This window comes from Gorilla gorilla, chromosome 15 (assembly GCF_029281585.2).
Source record: "Gorilla gorilla gorilla isolate KB3781 chromosome 15, NHGRI_mGorGor1-v2.1_pri, whole genome shotgun sequence".
NCBI lineage: Eukaryota > Metazoa > Chordata > Mammalia > Primates > Hominidae > Gorilla > Gorilla gorilla.
In genome coordinates this window covers 64,737,018-64,755,654 of record NC_073239.2, presented here as the reverse complement: position 1 = coordinate 64,755,654, position 18,637 = coordinate 64,737,018, and the positions used below count along the sequence as shown (strand labels likewise).

General features: G+C 36.0%; 1 long non-coding RNA gene across 2 annotated transcripts in view; it reads left to right on the top strand.

Moving 5' to 3' along the window:
- Positions 1-1,343: 1,343 nt before the first annotated feature.
- LOC101126603 (uncharacterized) overlaps positions 1,344-18,637 on the top strand; it is a 30,092-nt gene continuing 12,798 nt past the window's right edge. The window contains exons 1-2 of one of the 2 annotated variants that reach the window (XR_008671560.2): positions 1,344-1,495; positions 6,531-6,568. This is a non-coding gene — a long non-coding RNA (uncharacterized lncRNA). The remainder of the gene's footprint in view (positions 1,496-6,530; positions 6,569-18,637) is intronic. The other variant, XR_008671561.2, reaches the window with a different exon arrangement.

Below are 18,637 nucleotides of genomic sequence, written 5' to 3'. Positions count from 1 at the left end.
AAGGCAGGCCTGGTGGTGACAAAATCTCTCAGCATTTGCTTGTCTGTAAAGTATTTTATTTCTTCTTCACTTATGAAGCTTAGTTTGGCTGGATCTGAAATTCTGGGTTGAAAATTCTTTTCTTTAAGAATGTTGAATATTGGCCCCCACTCTCTTCTGGCTTGTAGGGTTTCTGCCGAGAGATCCGCTGTTAGTCTGATGGGCTTCCCTTTGAGGGTAACCCGACCTTTCTCTCTGGCTGCCCTTAACATGTTTTCCTTCATTTCAACTTTGGTGAATCTGACAATTATGTGTCTTGGAGTTGCTCTTCTCGAGGAGTATCTTTGTGGCGTTCTCTGTATTTCCTGAATCTGAACGTTGGCCTGCCTTGCTAGATTGGGGAAGTTCTCCTGGATAATATCCTGCAGAGTGTTTTCCAATTTGGTTCCATTCTCCCCGTCACTTTCAGGTACACCAATCAGACGTAGATTTGGTCTTTTCACATAGTCCCATATTTCTTGGAGGCTTTGCTCATTTCTTTTTATTCTTTTTTCTCTAAACTTCCCTTCTCGCTTCATTTCATTCATTTCATCTTCCATTGCTGATACCCTTTCTTCCAGTTGATCGCATTGGCTCTTCAGGCTTCTGCATTCTTCACGTAGTTCTCGAGCCTTGGTTTTCAGCTCCATCAGCTCCTTTAAGCACTTCTCTGTATTGGTTATTCTAGTTATACATTCTTCAAAATTTTTTTCAAAGTTTTCAACTTCTTTGCCTTTGGTTTGAATGTCCTCCCGTAGCTCAGAGTAATTTGATCATCTAAAGCCTTCTTCTCTCAGCTGGTCAAAGTCATTCTCCATCCAGCTTTGTTCCGTTGCTGGTGAGGAACTGCGTTCCTTTGGAGGAGGAGAGGCGCTCTGCGTTTTAGAGTTTCCAGTTTTTCTGTTCTGTTTTTTCCCCATCTTTGTGGTTTTATCTACTTTTGGTCTTTGATGATGGTGATGTACAGATAGGTTTTTGGTGTGGATGTCCTTTCTGTTTGTTAGTTTTCCTTCTGACAGGACCCTCAGCTGCAGGTCTGTTGGAGTACCCTGCCGTGTGAGGTGTCAGTGTGCCCCTGCTGGGGGGTGCCTCCCAGTTAGGCTGCTCGGGGGTCAAGTGTCAGGGAACCACTTGAGGAGGCAGTCTGCCCATTCTCAGCTCTCCAGCTGCGTGCTGGGAGAACCACTGCTCTCTTCAAAGCTGTCAGACAGGGACATTTAAGTCTGCAGAGGTTACTGCTGTCTTTTTGTTTGTCTGTGCCCTGCCCCCAGAGGTGGAGCCTACAGAGGCAGGCAGGCCTCCTTGAGCTGTGGTGGGCTCCACCCAGTTGGAGCTTCCCAGCTGCTTTGTTTACCTAAGCAAGCCTGGGCAATGGCGGGCGCCCCTCCCCCAGCCTCGCTGCCACCTTGCAGTTTGATCTCAGACTGCTGTGCTAGCAATCAGCGAGACTCCGTGGGCGTAGGACCCTCAGAGCCAGGTGCGGTAAGCCGTATTTTCTTGTAATATGTTTTATATGTAGCATTCAATTTGCTGATATTTTTAAAAGAAATATTTGCCTCTTATTCATGAGAGGTATTTGTCTGTAATACTTCTCTGTTTGAGTATCCTTGTCTGGTTTTGGAATCAAAGACATACTTGCCTAATAAAATAAGTTTGAAATACTTCTTTTTCTTCTATTTTCTAATATAATTAGTATATTATCATTTTCTTAAATGCCTAGAATCCACTAGTGAAGCAAAACAGTCCTAGAGTTATCTTTGCAAGAAGATTCCATCATTAAAATTTTATTTTTTTAAATATAAATAATACTGTTGAGATTTTACTATGTCTTGTGCCAATTACGTCTTTCAAAAAATTCAAAACAATTTTTTTCTACTCCATTCACGTTGTGAAAGTTATTCACACCGAATTATTTATTGCATTTTCTTAGTAATGTAGTACTGAGAAATGACATCCATTATTTCATTTCTTATTTTGGTAATTTGTAGCTTTTCTCTTTCCAGAGGATTACAAATTTTACTAGTCTTTTCAAGTATTGCCTTTTTACTTTGTTGACATTCTTTACTTTTTGTTCATTTTCATTTTTAATGACTTCCACTGTTATCTTTAGTTTCTTTTTTGTAACTTTATAAATTTGAGACATATATTATAAATTCCATGTATTTTTGATTTGTAAACATAGTTACTAAATTACCTTGTAGTATACACTTTAGCTTCATCTCACACATTTTGAAAATTCATGTTGTTACTAATATTCATTTCTAAGTATTTCCTAATACTGATTTCTTTTTTTTTTTTTTGACTCATGGCAATTTAGAGTATGTTGAGTAATTTTCACAAATTTGGTGTTTGTCAAAGTTATCTTTCTGTTATTGATTTCTATTTTAATTCCCACATGGTCAGAGAACATACTCTGTTGATTTCTGTTCTTTAAAACTTATGTTAACATATTTTGCTATATTTATGTCTATGTGCTTCACTGTTTATGCTACTATAATTAGTATTTTTTAAGTTTAAATTTTTTTTATACTCAGCAATGAAAAAAAGAAAGAATTGGAACATTCCATAATGTTAAGATGTTAATTTTTCCCAATTCCATCTATTAATTTAACAGAATCTCAATAAAAATCCCAGCAAGATGAGAGGCTGAGGTGGGCGGATTGTGAAGTCAGAAGTTCCAGATCAGTCTGGCCAACACAGTGAAACCCCATCTCTACTAAAAATATAAAAATCAGCTGGGCATGGTGGCGGGTGCCTGTAATCCCAGCTACTCAGGAGGCTGAGGCAGGAGAATCACTTGAACCTGGGAGGTGGAGGTTGCAGTGAGCCGAAATCGCACCACTGCACTCCAGCGTGGGTGACAGAGCTAGACTCTATCTCAAAAATAAATAAATAAATAAAAATCTCAGCAAGCTTTTTGTAGATGTTCTGTTCATAAGATGGTTCAATATTTATGTGGAAAGGTAAAGCTACTAAAATAATCAGAACAATTTTTCAAAAGAAAAATTTGCAAGACTCCTATTACCTGATTTTAAAACATGTTATTAAGCTTCAGTAATTACAACTGTTTGCTATTAACAAAAAGATAGAAATACCGATCACTGGAACACAATAGAGATTCCAAAAATATACTTACACAAATAGGGTCAAAACACATAAAAACTTACAGCAAAAAGAGTGAAAAAGAAATTCTGCATCTAGAAGAAAACATAGGACAACAATCTACATTACCTAGGGCTTGACTATGTGTTTTAAAGTACAGCATTAACAGTATAACTCATGAAAGAACATAATGAAAAATTAAACTTTAAATAAAATTTTAAAATATTTTGCTCTGTGAAGGATGCAGTTGCAAGAATGAAAAGACAAGTCATAAACTGGGAGAAAATATTTACAAATAATATATCTGATAAAGAACTTGTACTTAATTAATAACAAGGCGAAAGATCTAAATAGACTCTTCACTGACAATTCCCAAACCTGGCAAGGACTCAGAGCAGCAGGGCCTCTCATTCATCACTGGTGGGGATACAAAAAGGCACTTTGCAATGTAGTTTGGCAGTGTCTTACTAAATATAACTTAGATTTATCATCCAAGGTAGCAAGCATGTTCCTGAATATTTACACAATTGATTTGAAAATATATGTCTAAAAAATACATGCAGATGAATGTTTTTAGCAGTTTTATTCATAATCACCAAAAATTTCAAGCAATGTTGAAATAATATCCTTTAGTTAGATGAATGGATCAATAAACAGTGGTACATCCATATAATGGAATATTACTCAGTAATAAAAAGAAATAAGCTATTAACTCATGGAGCTACTTAGATGAACTTTAAGTGGATGTTGCTATACATAAGAAGTCAGGCTGAAAGTCTCCATGTTGAAGTCCATTCGTATGACATTTTGGAGAAGGGAAAACTGTTGGACTGAAAGACAGATCAGGATATTCAAATGACTGTGGAAGGGAGAGTATTTGACTAGGAGAGGCACTAAGATGTTTCAGTTCAATGGAATTAATCCATATTATAGTGTAGTGGTGGATATAAAATGCTATGCGTTTGTTGAAACCCTTAAAGATGTACCACAAAAAGGCCAGGCGCAGTGGCTCACACCTGTAATCCCAGCACTTTGGGGACCGAGGTGGGAGGATCACGAGATCAGCAGTTCGAGACCAGTGTGGCCAACATGGTGAAACCCCATATCTACTAAAAATACAAAAATTAGCCAGGCATGGTGGCGGACCCCTGTATTCCCAGCTACTCCACAGGCTGAGGCAGGAGAATTGCTTGAACCTGGGAGGTGGAGGTTGCAGAGAGCCAAGACCGCGCCATTGCACTTCAGCCTGGATGACAGAGTGACACTCCATCGCAAAACAACAACAACAACAACAACAAAAAAGATGTACAACAAAATGAGTAAACCTTAATTTATACAAATTAAAGGAATTAACCAGAAGACTATATTGTATGCAATGAACATAGTGACAAAAGGATTCTAGCTGTATCACAAATTTATGGAAAATCCTCACTGAAAAGGGTGGGCAGAAAACCAGCTGACAAGTAATTTTGGAAAACGGTGCTTTGATTGGAAACTCTAAGACTAGAAACAAAAGGAACTGTACATAAACACTATACTCTAGTTGTTTTTCACAGCCGCCTGGGTTAACAATTCTGAAAAAGCTGTGTATGTAGAGTAGGGTTGAACGAATATGTAAATACATGGTGGATGCTGTGAGGCAGGTTTATTTCTATTGGGAGAGCAGTTTCAGATAGGCAAGGACAGGGGAAACTAGAATGAACCACGTGGTAATGGATTAGAGTTAGGGACAGCTGTATGAACTTATGTCTAGCGTAATACAGATACAAATATATAAGTAGGTAAATGATTATATATATTTGTGTAAACATGAGTTAGTACACATATATATATTCTCTAGTTCTATCAGTTGAAGACCTAGAAGTAGCAACACTACAGTAAAACTGACACACTCAACTACCAGATCTTTGTTTCTAAAACTGTTCTCCAATAAAATAAATCAAGATTCCTTGGAGAAATGGCCTAATCCAAAGATGAGCAGGGAATACACAAGATGAGCCTAGAGTACAGCTACTCTCAAAAAGATGAGAAATAACAACTCTTGGTGAGGATGTGGAGAAAGAGAACCCTAGTACACTGCTGATGGGAATGTGAATTGGTACAACCACTACAAAGAACAGTTTGCAGAATCCTCAAAAAATTAAAAATAGAACTATCATTTCTGGGTATATATTCGAAGTAAATAAAATCATTAGCTCAAAGAAATATCTGCACTCTCTTGTTCATTGTGGCATTATGTATAATAGCCAAGGTATGAAAACAACTTGAATGCTATCAACAGATGAATAAATAAAGAAAATGTAGTACATATACACAATGGAATACTAATCAGCCATAAAAAAGAAGAAATACTGTCTTTTGCAACAACATGAATAAATCTGGGTGGATTATGCTAAGTGAAAAAGCCAGGCACAGGAAGATAAATACTGTGCAATCTCACTGATATGTGGAATTCGTAAAAATCCAACTCATGGAAACAGAGAGTAGAATACTGGTTGCTAATGGACAGTGGCCTGGGGGTTAGGGGAAATGGAGGCATGTTGATGAACGTGCACAAACTTTCAGTTATAAGATGAATAAGTTCTGAGGATCTGGTGTACAGCATGGAGACTAGAGTTAATGCAATACTGTATTGTATACTTGAAATTTTGCTAGGCCGGGCGCAGTGACTCACCCTGTAATCCCAGCACTTTGGGAGGCTGAGGTGGATGGATCATGTGAGGTCAGGAGTTCGAGACAAACCTGCCTAACATGGTGAAGCCACATCTCTACTAAAAATACAAAATACTAGCCAGATGTGGTGGCAGGTGCCTGTAATCCCAGCTACTCAGGAGGTTGAGGTAGAAGAATCGCTTGAACCCGGAGGTGGAGGTTGCAGTGAGATAGCTGCCTCACCCCATTCTATCATCTAAGAACACAGCAAGAAGGCGCCCTCTATGAAACAGAAAGTGGACCCTAACCAGACATTAAATCTGCCAATACCTTGAACTTAAGAGTTCCAAGACTCCACAACTGTAAGGAATAAATTTCTGTTATTTTTAAGCCACTCAGTTCATGATATTTTGTTATAGTAGCCCAAATAGACTAAGACACTGTCTCTTGAGTGTGGGTTGTAGCAAATAGTGACTTGCTTTCAAAAACTACAGCGTGGAAGAGAGGAGAATGCCTTTACAGTTGAAAAAGCTGTTCAACACTACTTTGGTCAGGTAATCAAAGTTAATATCATCAACAATAAGTCATGCTGTTAGCATACATCCTTACTACAAGTTGATGAAAAAGATACTTTACAATCTAAAGCTCTTTTTATGCAATCTGTTTTCCTTCTCTTTCTAGTTTTACCAGTATTAATACATTGGCAATAGAAATGCTTTCCTGCTATTCCTAATGACCCTCGTGTTTGTTATTCACAGGTGTTACCGTGAGAAAATATCTTGAACTTCTACTCTGTGTGAGTAAACTTTCTAGAAGAACCAAATGACATTTACTTTTAATGTAATAATTACTATGTTTGAGTTTAAGTCTACTAAAATGGTATTTGTTTTTCATCTCTAGAGTTAATTGATATTTTTAGTATTCCATTTTATCTCTTCTTTTCATTTTTAGTCATGTTTCTTTGTGTTATTTATTTTGTGGTTTCTCTTATGTATCTTTAATTTATAACAATCTAGCTTTTAAAATAACGTACTACTTTATAAGCAATAAGAATTTTACAAAAATATAATTTGAATTATTACCTTCCTGATTTTTGTGTTCTCATCATATATTTAATTACACAAATGTTACAGGATATCACAGTTCATCGTTATATTGCTTTAAACAGTCCATAGTATCTTAAAGATATTTAAAGAGATAGATACAAATATTGATATAAAGTTATGAACATAGATGTAGATATTTCAAAATTTTTTGTAAATATGTTCTTTATATTTACATCTTTCTGATGTTCTAGGTTTATGTGTATTAGATTTATAGATATTCACTTTCTACAGCCTGAAGAACTTATTTTAGTCTTTCTTGTAATGCATTGCTGCAAATTCTTTGAGCTTTTATTTAAACATACCTTTATTTTACCTTTATTTTACAAGATTATTTCTTTGAATATAGAAATTTTTATGCATAATTTTTTTCCAACAGTATAAAGATTTCATTCTAATATTTTTTTGGTTTCAATCATTTCTGGTAAGAAATCAGCAATTCTCTCAATGTTATTCCACCTTAAAGAATGTAATGTCTTTTTTTCTCCACCAGTTTTTACTATTTCCTCTTTTCCTTTGTTTTTCAGCAGTTCCACCATGATATGTCCACGTACAGTTTCAGCATACACATTGTGCTTAACCTGTGAATTGATGTAATACCAATTTTGAAAAAACATTTGCTATTCTGTCTTTAAATAGTTTCTTCTGTGCAACTTTACTTCAACTTCTTGAGCTTCAATTACTATGTTTCATATTATGTTTTAATTTTATATTCAATATTTGTGTTTTATAGCATCCCTTAAATCTTGCAAGCTCCATTTTCTTTTATTTACTCTTTGATATGGTTTGGATTTGTGTCCCCACTCAAATCTCATGTAGAATTGTGATCCCCAGTGTTGGATGAGGAGCCTGGTGGGAAGTGATTGGATTATGGGGGTGGATTTCTCCTGTGCTGTTCTCATGGTAGTGAGTGAGTTCTCATGAGAGCTGGTTGTTTAAAAGTGTGTATCACCTCCCACTGCTCACTCTTCCTTCTGCTCCATCCATGTAGGATGTGCCAGCTCCTCCTTCACCTTCTGCCATGATTGTAAGTCTCCTGAGGCCTCCCTAGCCATGCTTCCTGTACAGTCTGTGGAACTTTAAGTCAATTAAGACTCTTTTCTTTATAAATTACCCAGTCTCAAGTAGTTCTTTATAGCAATGACAGAATGGAATAATACACTCTTTTACTTTTGGTGTTTCAATTTGAACAGCTTCTACTTACTTGCATGTTGGTCACTGACTCACTGATTCTTTCCTCTGCTGTGCAGCCTTCCAATAAGCTAGCTGATCAGAATAATTATTCATTTCTGTTGCCATATTTTTAATTTCTAGCATTTTCCTTTGACCTTATTCTTTATAATATATGCCTGTGCTGGTAGTTCCCATCTGTTCCTGCTTGTTGTCATCTGCTTTTTGCCCAAGGTCATTTAACATAATTCACATAGTTACTTTAAAATAGCTGGCCTTTCCTTAAGACCGTTTAACATTTTTATTACAGTTATTTTTAAGTCCCTGTTTGATAATTCTCACATCTCTTGACTGCTTCTCTCCTGAAGCATTTTCTTTCCTCTTCATTTGTCTAATAAATTTTTCTTACATTCTGGACAATTTGTGGAAAAAAAATAGATGCTGACGTAAATATTTTTGGCTATAAAAGGGCATGATCCTTCTGAGTCAGCCTAGCCTATAGTTGACCTAGGTCTAAACTCTGTTGTTGCTTCAGTTAGATTTAGTTCCCTACAGGTTTCAAATTATTTGAGGGTAGTTTTAGAACCTTTATTTTAATAAACTTGGGATCTGAGTGTCTGAGCCATTTATTTTCCTGTCATCAGACCTCATGCTCATGCACTTGGGATAGTTTTATTTCATCTTTCTTTCCCCACACTCAGCTACAAATGGCATCTGCTGCATGCTTATTGTCAGACCCAGAGTGCATATAGCGATGCCCTCCATTTTTTTTTTTTCTCATGGTCCTGAGACCTCAGTAATCTCTGTACATTCACACCTTTAGAAGTCATTCTCACCTGTTCTCTAGGCACAGAGAGGTGCTTTTCCCTATTAAGTATAAGGCACCATGGCCTAAGGGCTTTCTCGCAGTTATACTGCTCTGCCCTCACATTTTAGCAGGCTCATCACATTACCACATGATGAGTATCTGAAGTGTCCAGAGGTTTCTCTCAGTCCTACTTCTTCCCCTCAGACTTCAGCAGCCCCCACACGCCTGAACCTCCCATGGAATCTGTCTCAGCTCTCCTGTGCTGCCCACAATCTTTCTCATGAGAGCTCAGTAAGGCTTGTGGGAAAGAGTTGGGAGATAGTTGCAGATATTTTTCATCTATGACTCCTAGGGATTCTGTCATACCAGTCTGTTATTAGTCTTTAACAACTCATTGAAAGTATAACTGTTTTCTTCTTGCTCATAGCTTTGGTGGCTTCTTCATTATTCAGCTGTTTGGCCACAGATTAAAGCATTTGTGGATCACTTCTATTCTAAGCAAATCACTGTGTGGGTTATAATTTAGTAGGTTTCTTTGCATGCTCCCATCTCTAATGAGCTTAAGAAACTATGACTTTAAGGTTCTCGTGGTTAGGATTGAAGAGGCAATCCTCTTGCAACTCTATGTTCTAAGTGGAAGAAGAAGATATCACCCATTATTTTTAATGGACTAATTCTCCCAGTAGTATCTTTGTGAAATGATTAATGAAAAATGTTTTGAATTTTTTTAAAAAAAATTGCAATTTTTTTTATTTCTAAAAGCTTATTTAGGAATAAAAGCTTTTAACTTTTCTAAAAATATTGGGATGCCTACAATATTGGAATTTCTCAGAAAAATAGACAGTTTCAGCCAGGCATGGTGGCTCACACCATAATCTCAACACTTTGGGAGGCCGAGGCGGGTGGATCACCTGAGGTCAGGAGTTCAAGACCAGAGTGGCCAACATGGTGAAACCCCGTCTTTACTAAAAATATAAAAAATTAGCTGGGTGTGGTGACGGGAGCCTATAATCTCAGCTACTCGGGAGGCTGAGGCAGGAGAATCACTTGAACTGAGGAGGCAGAGGTTGTGGTGAGCCAAGATCGCGCCATTGCACTCCACCCTGGATGACAGAGCGAGACTCCATCTCAAAAAAAAAAAAAAAAAAAAAAACTATATATATATATGTATACACACACACACACACACACACAGAGTTTCTATGTCCTGGGCTTACTAAATCCCAGGCATAAATCCAATTTACAATAGCTAAAATAACAAACAAACATGGTTAACTGCTAAGAAAATATCATGGTTTTACACCACAAGTTAAAAGCAAAATTCTCCTGTATGTAAAACTAGAACAATATTGCTATGGAACTAAGAATCCTGAAGTGTAAGTACAAAATTCTAGGTGAGATTAAGATAGTTTTGGGAACATAAAAGTCATGTTGAATACAAAGATTGATCACTTAATAAATTGATTACTTAGACCTTATTTAAATCAATGTTTAAAGCTTAAGAGAGGCAAAACAATATTTTTTACAAAACCTGAATATAAAATATTTGCATTTTAACATACAATCGCCTTGAATATAAATTTGAAAACTCCAGGTTAATATATTCTAAAGTACTAATGAATGGTTTAATCATAAAAATTACTATTATTCAATAAATTCAAAAATGTGCACACTCATCCAAATGTAGTAACAAATTGGTATTGCTCTATTTCAACCACGTATTTCTTGTTTAAAAAATGCATAGTTGTCCAATTAATCAGAAAAGTTCTGAGTTACAAATTAGCAACCAGTTAGCTCAAGAACAAAAACAATAAAAAAAATTATTGATTAAATCTGGGTATACATATGCAATAAATGTTGACTGAAGACTATATTTTTTATTAAAAAGTCCATTAGTTCTTCAGTACAAAAGGACAAATTATAACTGCAATATGAGTAAAAGGTAAAGAGATAAACTGAAGTTTATTAAGTAGCTACCATGTGACTGGCACTATTACATCACAACTTTATTTTTTACAATGTGCAGTTTATGGAACTTGTGGTAAAGAGGTCAGTTTCTTAGCCTTAGTCAAACACTAGTGGGGCTTAGTTTCAAAATCAGGTATGACTGCCTTTTAATTCCATCTCTAAGAAAAAAAAAAACTGGAGGTGATAGGATTAGAAGGATAAGAAGATGAGGCCTAACTTCAAAGATAATAAGTTTTGTGTAAAACCACAGACCGTAGAAAACAGAATGAGGAGGGCCATCAAACAATAAAATTCTCTCAGGGAACATTAAGTCAGTTCTTGGCCACAGAGAAAGGAATACAAATATTCTGGCAGGTCTACACACTGGTTGTCTAATAGTGAAACAACTTAGGCAAGGATTTAAAGTATTACCAAATCACCGAGGGCTACGGCTGGAAGAATCAATCAAAGGAGGCATAAAAATGCCTCATAGTTGCACCTAGGGACTCTTTATAAAATAAAGTTTGGCTAAAACATAGCTAGAGATCAGCAAATAGCTTGAATATCCTCCAGCAATGCTCAAGGCAATGAAAGAGTTGACTGTGTTCATATACACAGCTCCAAGATATTCAAGTGGTAGAAAGACTGGCAATTTTAAAATATAAAATGACCCTGAAATATCAACCAGCTGGAAAAAGCAACAACTTTCTACTTTTCTGAACAATTGTCTTCTTCAAGCTACTTATTGTCCCCTGGACATTCTTTATGAAATTAACTTAGAATTAACTTTTTATGTGTTAATTTACTAAACTCTTCCACTAGCCATGATCTTTAAAATATGTAATATCTCCAAATAATGCTTTATATTTGGATGACAGCTTTTATTTAAGCATTAAAGTGTAGATGTTTGAATGACAAAAATTAAGAGCTTTTTATCTGGGCTTTATCATATCACAAAGGGCAGGATTGTGTTTTTGGAACAATTTTGAATATTAGAATTTAAACACATAGATAAATACACATACATATATATTAACTCAGGTATCAAATTAAATAGAAATTGTACTATCATGCTATAAAATTATATTATAATATAGCTATGAAATATGGAAATGTAAATGCTATATTATAAGGGAGATTACTTTCTTTAAAAGCTCTGCCTATGAAAATCAGCAACAGAGGTCAGTAGGTTTGTTTTCAAATATGATGCTTCAAAATGTACCCCAGAAGTATCAATTCTGTAGGTTATTGGCAGTTCCTTTTCTCCTCATGTAGAGAAATTAATATAACAAATAAGGATAATTATCAAATCTATGGCTATATCTGTGAAGTCTTTATTTTTTATAGTGAACACTTTTCCTATAAGCAACAGAAAAACCAACCATGAGGTAAGAAAATATTTCACTTAACAAGAACCTAAAGTTAAGCAGTCACGCTTTTGCTTACTCATCTCACAAAAATCAGGATTCTGAGTCAACACCAGTATTAGTTAAGATTAATTTTGGATTTAAGGGACAGAAAATTCAAAATAAAAACTGGCTGAAAATATGGAAATTTAATTATTTACTGTGTAAAAGTTCAGATACATGAACCATGGCTGAAAGATGCCCCACAGAATTGGATATCTAACATTTTCTTTTGTTGTTACATCATTTTTATTTGGAATTCCATTTTCAATTCACCTTAAGGTAAAAAAAATTGCTTTAGCTAGAGCTGTATGCAACAGGATAAACTAGAAAGAGGAAAAATATCAAAAGTTGCATATCTTTCGTCAGAACTTAATGACCTGACTGCAACTAACATCAAGAAAAGTTGGTACATATATACACATTAAGCTGTTTCTATTATAATTTTCTTGTTTTTCCCTGGGAGACCAAAGGATTGTCACAGCTTCAGCCACTGCAGAGTTAGGTTTTATTCAAGGGCAGGAGGCAGAAGAAGCAGGAGCTATCTCCATCCGTTATCCCCTTATTATCTAAGAGGATATTCTTTTTCCAATTGCTTCCTCAGGATATCTCCAGTTACAACTCACTGGACAGAACTAGGTCACATGCCCAGCTCTAGCAGCCAGGACAGTCTGAAAGCAAGGATTTATCAAGGAGAATAAGATTGGTTTCTATGACCGAAACCAATGATAATGAATCCTCTTCGACTGGGAACTTTGGAGTCAAAACAAGGAGTTTTGTTGGTATGCAAAATTGGAGAACACCTATTAGCTAAGCAAACCATAGTGTTTGCCAGTATAACAATGTTTTGGATGTTAAAAATCCAACAACATTATAAAGCCAAACACAAAAATATTTAGCACAAATTGTTCAGTTTTGGAAAGTGGTATTAGAAAATTGAAAGGAAAAGAAAAGAAGAAAGGAGGGAAGGAAGAAATGGAATAAAGATCAAATGTTTTACATTTCCAAATATTTATTCAAATAAACAGGAAATCAAAGTATGTAATAAACCAGAATTGAACAAAACTGAGAATACAACATATAAAAATATTACACAATGCAGCTAAAATTTTTCTACAAAAATTAAGTCTTAAATGTTACGAGAAAGTAGGAAATAATAAAAATACATATTATTAGATTAAAAAAGAAAACTACAAATATATTTTAAGATATGAAAAAATAATTTGAAATCAGTATGCATTTTTAATTTTTAAAAAACAATCGTGACAAACTAAGAATAGGACACAAGATATTTACCCTATTGAAGAATATCATGAATCAACAGAAAACCCCTTATTAACAGAGAACAAAGAAATGATGCCCAATTGAACAACTATTATTTATATTATTAATTTAAGAAATATAGTAGAAAATTGAAGAATTTAGTCATCTTAGTAGTAGAATGTTAACAATAATGATAGCTTTTATTATTAATAATACATGGAAATATAGGTACATTAACTAACATGATATTCAAATTTATGAGAGAATACAGTAACATTCAAGACAAGATATATCATACCTTATGCCATATCCCTGCTCTATACTGTAGTTCTATAATATCAGAAATAAACAGATTTTTTAAAAGTAATGTAAGAGTGTTGATATGGTTTGGTTGTGTCCTCACCCAAATCTCATCTTGAATTGTAATTCCCATAATTCCCACATATTGTGGAAGGGACCCAGTGGGAGTTAATTGATTCATGGGGGCAGGTTTTTCCCGTGCTGTTCTCATGATAGTGAATAAGTCTCATGAGATGTGATGATTTTATAAAAGGGCAGTTTCCCTGCACACGCTTTCTTGCTTGCTGCCACGTAAGACATGTCTTGCTTCCCCTTTGCTTTCTGCCATGATTGTGAGGCTTGCTGCCATGTAGGACATGTCTAGCTTCCCCTTTGCTTTCTGCCATGATTGTGAGGCTTCCTAGCCACGTGGAACTGTGAGTCAATTAAACCTCTTTCCTGTATAAATTACCCAGTTTCAGGTTTGCCTTTATTAGCAGCATGAAAACAGATGAATACAAGTATCTTTCCCACAATACAAATAAAAGAAGAGTTAAACGACATTGATCCGCAAGACTGTTATGAAAAAAATAATAAATCTCTACTTAAAAATGTTAAACAAGACCTGAATAATTAGAGAGATATCACATATTCCTAGAAAAAAAAATTACCGTGGAAAATATTTTACTTATATTCAAATCCAAATAAATACAATACAATCATGTTTCTATAAACCAATAAAATCTGAGTCAATGGACTTCCCTAGAATATTATCTATATAGGATTCTGAAACTCAAATCGGAGGTGCTAGAGAGACCTCAGCTGATCTGAGAATCAACAAAAAATCTACTGGCCTGCTAAATTCAAAAGATATGCATTAAAATACTGTCATTAGGCAAAATAATTCATGGTTTCTATCATCACCCTCACACACACAGAACAATGAAAACCACAAGCTCCACTGTTCCATACATATTACATGTCATAATTTGAAATAGTGCTGCTGTTCATGTGAATTATGATGACGTCTTTGGGCCACGTGGTATCCATTCAACCTCCAACAGTCCATAGACTAGAGGTCAGCCATGTGGGCAGTCAAACATAGAGTTCCAGTAAAATCTCTGGAAACTAAAGTTCTGAGGAGCCACCTCGGTTGGCAATGTTCTATGCATATTGTCACACATTGATGTCAGGAGGGTAATGCATCCTGAAAATAATAGAAGCCTCACATTTGAAACACCCACACCCCCACTTCATTGAACTCCGCCCTGTGCACCTCTTCCCTTGGCAGATTTTATTCTATATTCTTTCTCTATAATAAACCATAACCATGAATATATCACGGCTTTCAGTGAATTCCCTGGGTCTTTCTAGTGACTCGTTAAATCTGAGAGTGATCTTGGGAAACCCCCAAACATACAACTAGTATTCAAAGTGAGGATGGTCTTGAGAAGCGTGTCTTCCAACTTCACAGAAAATATCTCACATGTTTCCCCTTACAGATACTCCTTCTTTAATGACATTGTACAGGACACCGAATGCTTGTAAAATCATGCCTAACATGAATTTTTAACATGGAGTCAAGAAAGTAATAATGAGTTGTCTAGCTACCAAGAGATCATAAGAGATAAAGAGGTTTTCTCAGAGGTATTGTTCCCAGAAGTACCAGTTACTGAAGGAAAGAAGAAATTCTGGGTCATCGAGGAGACTAAAATAAACTGCTGCCATAACCAGTGCTGCTGGTGTTTGTTGACTGGGGTATCCACTGGGAGGATGTCAATGTGGAAACACACTATGGGCTAGAGGAGCCTGGTGGCCTCTACTGTTCCAAGGTGTGAAACCATGAACATCCGGGGGAAATGGTAAAGATGCTTAGTCTATGAAATATTGCATCACAGAGGGAAACCTGACTCTCCAGTAAGCCTGATGAGCTCAGATGAATCGTACACAACCATAGAGACTTGAGGTTGTAGATTATCTCTTAGCTAGCAAACAGAAGATGTGGTCTGCTAAGAGAATATTGTAGTGCTATTTTCCAATTGAATTTTATATAAAATTAGAAATTCATTAATCTGGAAAATAATTTACTTCTAAGGCTTACAAATTATTTAACACCTTTTAATTAAACTAAAGTTTAAAATATATATGCATATATACTACATAAATGTCAGAAAATAATTTTAATAAATTTGTAATAGTATTGTACATTTTTGGCAGAGTTGCTTAAACATCTAGGTAAAACAATATAAGCTTAAATATAAAGGAAAAAAAACACTAAGTTTGTTTTAAATTACCTCATTTACATAACAGAGCGTGACCGTAAAGCTCAGTCTTTGCTTGGTCATGTTTAATTGTTTCTAAAATGATTGGTTTTTAGTAAGAAGCAGCTTACCTTGGGCTTAGAGGGGAAATCAGAATGTTGTATCAACAGTAAATAATAAGATGCTAGTACGATAAAGGAGATTAAGGAAAAGTATGAGAAACACTTATTAAAAAACATATGCATTGGCTGGGTGCATTGGCTCACGCCTGTAATCCCAGCACTTTGGGAGGCTGAGGCAGGCAGATCACGAGGTCAAGAGATTGAGACCATTCTGGCCAACATGGTGAAAACCCGAATCTACTAAAAGTACAAAAAAAAAATTAGCCGGGCGTGGGGGCACACACCTGTACTTCCAGCTACTCGGGAGGCTGGGGTAGAAGAATCGCTTGAACCCGGGAGGAGGAGGTTGCAGTGAGCCGAGATTGCGCCACTGCACTCCAGCCTGGCGACAGAGTGAGACTGTCTCAAAAAAAAAAAAAAAGCATTTTAAATATGTAAAATTAACCCAAGCAATGAGTATTTAATCAGTTCACTGCTTAAAAATCTTGTGACAATGAATCCCTTATCATTGTTTCTATATAATAAAGAACACTTGTACCAGTGTTCGTGATAAATTTTTAAAGTGTGGAGACACTAATGAAAGTCATATCAGCTTATTTTCAAAGAATCCCAGAGTATCTAGGCTGAATGGGGGAAAACAGCCACTGAACTTGATACTCAAGGACATATCAGGAGGGAAAGGGCTGAAAATACATTGGTAATCAGCAGTAGTTGATATTTGAAAAGAGGCTAGGAGGCCCTGTACTAAGTGCATTCCATGTGTTGCTTCACAGGAAGCAAAAGCTGATGTCAATTACGATAACTGATCAAAATGGTGAATTATATGAAGCCCGATTTAGTAGCACAGTCTGACCCTTTCTACCACTCTCCAGTGTCAGGAAGAGGGTGTGGAGAGTTTGTATTTGCATATTTAGGAGTTGGAGGTAAAATGATCTTTGTCCTTTGATAAAATTAAGAACTGTATAAATTTCAGTGATACAAGGGATTGCAGCTACCATACCCTGGCTGCTGGAAATTGGCTTATTTTAATTGTGAGATCATATCCAGACATAATACATGTTCCTGAATGAGCATAACTGATTTTTGCAATGTTCTCATACCTAGAAATATAATGCTGCGAATGACAGCAGAATGACAAGGCTGGCTAAAGAATAGCTCACCAAACACGCTCAAGGCAACTGGTGAAGAAATGTGACCCAATATTTTAACCAGGTTCTTAAATCATTGCAGTTTGGCAGTAGACCTGGGGGAGGGAGTGGGCAGGAAAAAGAGGTTTTTTAAAAAAAGAAAAGACGAGAGACAACACAAAGATCTGCAATAATAAAGCTACAGGCATTTCAAGTGATTTAAACAACTCTTTTATCGAATTGCACATGTGTATGCAAGGCAGTGTTGTTTAACGTAACAGTAGAGGAGTAACTGGGAATTATTGATAGCTGTTCAGGCTCTTTCAGAGGAAGGCAGAGCTGAGCACTTCTCCAACCTGCAGCCTTATCTCTGTGAAGCAGCAGCCGTGAGAACATAGCTCACTCCATCTGTGTTATATTCTCTGATCTTAGCAGCTGAGGAACAGCAGGTGATAGACTCCTAACGTCTAGGGAGTTGGAGCAATTAGACAGCAAAGAAATAAATACTCGACACAAATAGCTCACTGCATCACCACTGTTTACCTATACAGAGCTCTTTGGAAATTATGCGTTATCAGTTTCAAATCATACACCTTAAGTTACCTGATGTTTGAAGATGTTGTAATATTTGGCTGGTAGCCTGAATTTTAGTGGGTTATAGATTCCAAGTGTTTTATGAATATTGTGCCTTTGACTCTTGTTTCCTTTCATTATAATGGACAATGCTTGTTATTTAACATATTGCATTATGCAGTTTGTCCTATGTCAGTAAGCCTGATGTTTTGGTGAACATTTTTGTGAACAGTAGAAGGAAAAACTTTGACAGAATTCTGTATTGCAATTTCATATTATTATTTGTTCCGTTGCTATTGTTGCTTCAACAAGCTTGAATTTTGGTTTGTTTGTTTGTTTGTTTGTTGCCTATTGTTTGCTCTGCTTAATGGAAAACAGGAACAGGTAGTTTTACTTCATACCTAAGTAGCCTGATAAAGTTCTGGTCTTCAACAGGGAAAGGATATTGGATCTCTTGGAATTGATGAGGAATCTATATAACTCTCTAAGGTACTCATTTTACTGAGGTTTACATGGCGTGTAAAAACAGCCAATGTTTTTAAAGGGATACAGATTGCTATTATGTTACATAAAAGTTTTGCCTCCCAAGTCATGGAAAATTAATAAATTAACAAATGAGAAAGGGAGAGGAAAAATAGTAGTGAACTATAAGCTGGTGAGTAAAGAATGTAGTAGCATATGTTAAGAATGTGGTATGGGCTGGATACAGTTGCTCATGCCTGTAATCTCAGAACCCTGGGAGGCCAAGGTGGGTGGATCCAATGGACTCAGTAGTTCCAGATCAGCCTAGGCAACATGGTGAAACC